A 2374-nucleotide genomic window follows, 5' to 3' on the forward strand; every position below is an offset into this window, starting at 1 on the left:
CAATTGTTGTCCAATGACAATCATTTTGATTCCGGGGTGAAGTGATGGATCCATGTTTCATCCATTGTCACATATCAAATATATAAACATTCCAGTTTGTTACATTTAAACATGGCCAAACACTGCTCAGAATCATCAACACGTTCTTGTTTTTGGTCAACAGTAAGCAAACACAGCATCCACTTTGAACAGAGCTATTTCATAGTCAAATGTTCATGCAATATAAAACAAACACGTTGTTTTAATACCTTTACGATGTTTGCCTTTAAGGACCATTCAATTGTTTTAGATGTTACGCAACTTCACTTTTAGATCATTCAAAACGATTTTGTGTTCTTTAGTGTTACTAGCTCATTAGGACGTCCACTGTGTTCTGCATCATCGGTGTCTCTACGACCACGTTTGAAGTCAGCAAACCAACGTTTTATTATTGTTTCTGATGGAGCGAAGTCCTTATAATAGTTTTCAAACCAATGCTTCGCTTCAAAAGTATTTTTTCCTATCAAGAAACAGTGTAAAATTAAAACACGAAATTGTTTTTGATACAATAACTTCCAAACTTATTAGTAGACTATCATGAAATTTTAATAGCTTTCTTTTGAAGGTTAGTACTAACTGAAAAAGAAGTGAATGTAACAAAACTAGCGTCATTTATGTGTTAGGCCTGGGATTTTTCAGCTCATGTTATATATAATCTCAATTATGAACATCTTCTACAACATAGCCAGGCATGAATTTTAAAAACATTAATGAAATATTCTGATTCTAATGAAATATAAAACACATGAGGATCTAATGTGGACTTGCTTGTCCAGCAAATTTCGACTTTCAATACTTTCAAACTCAACAATAATTGTACTATATTATTATAAATATATGGACAATATATTTATATTATTTATATATTATAATTATATACTGCAATATTTATATATTTAATATAAAAGACATAAAAATACCCGGAAATGTAGATATAATAGAAAATACGTTTTTACATTTTAAAATTAATATACAATATACCTTCAGAATATAATGCATAAATCAATATTACAATGATTAAAACATATTTAAACAATTCAACTAAAGAAATAATTATTAAATATTGTAGTACATATTTCTTAGTAAAGCTTAATCATACCTCGTATATTACCAAGAAATCGATTTGTATTAACTCAATTTGTATTGCAATTAATAAAAAAAGAATTAAAAAAATATACGTATACATAAAACATCTACTTTATGAATCGAATTTAATTTTTATTTATATATAGTCGCCAGACCAAAAAATAAACAAAAACAATTATCATTCAACCAAATACAATAACGTTCAAAGCCTAAAAAACACAAGAGTAAGCTTTAAGAAAGCATAAATTGTTTTGATGTATATAGGTAGCAAAGTATATATGTATATAGTCAAAATAAAAACAATTCAAAAGCTAATATGTATTAAAATAAGTACGCAGTAGATGGAATAAATTTTTTTTAACTATTTAATCATATGATCGGCTTAGACAAGGACATTTCATTATCTGTAAAAGTAATTTAAAAATATAACCCCATAACATTGTATTGTATTTTATGATCAAAATCTTATATGTTTATTATTAGCGTGTCTAAACATGACCTAAAATTTAATTGTTAATTGTAAACTGACTTTTTAACCACATTAATGTAAAATATATATATCATAATATAAGTTTGGCGAAAAAGTAATTTCGGTTATTCCTAATAAATTCCTAATAGAGCTTTCAAGTATACTTATTTTTAATAATACTTATTTAATGAAGTCACACTATGGTGCGTTATATAAATATAGATATAAAATTAGTGTCATTGCTTTATTTAGTCAAATGTTATTACGCTACGTAAATGGATATTCCATAAGATTTATTTTGGTCATACTTTGATATTTTACTTCCGAAAAGGGAAGCTTTATGATTAACTGATAAACCAAACTCTTTAATTTTAGATCAAGTTCTTCGAAAGTATCTTCCGACTAACATGTAAAGTTGCTTGAGTTTGAGTCTAATCTTCTTGCTTTTTGTGTAATATGATACTTTCATTGTAACCTACCGCCGAGATGAATGCTAAAGTACTTAGCTGATTCTGCTTGAGGAATCGGGCATCAGTGATATACTTAGGTTTTTGTCATTTCAGCATTTGCAGCTATTAAGGTGTATTTTTTGCCACTCATACTTTTCTACAGCATTAGGCAGAGATATATTTTTTTCCATGATAACTCTGTTGTCGGCAAATGTTCCAGTATTGTTTCTTTTGTTGTTGGGATATCTGCAGTTGCTCTACAAATACAGAAGTGGAGTTCAAGACTCCAGCCGAAATATGTTAAGGTGCATGCGAGACTACATTTTCTTCT

The sequence above is a fragment of the Rhynchophorus ferrugineus genome, unplaced genomic scaffold, assembly GCF_030347505.1.
Source record: "Rhynchophorus ferrugineus isolate W39M unplaced genomic scaffold, kcgeb_rfMv2 rfM5, whole genome shotgun sequence".
NCBI lineage: Eukaryota > Metazoa > Arthropoda > Insecta > Coleoptera > Curculionidae > Rhynchophorus > Rhynchophorus ferrugineus.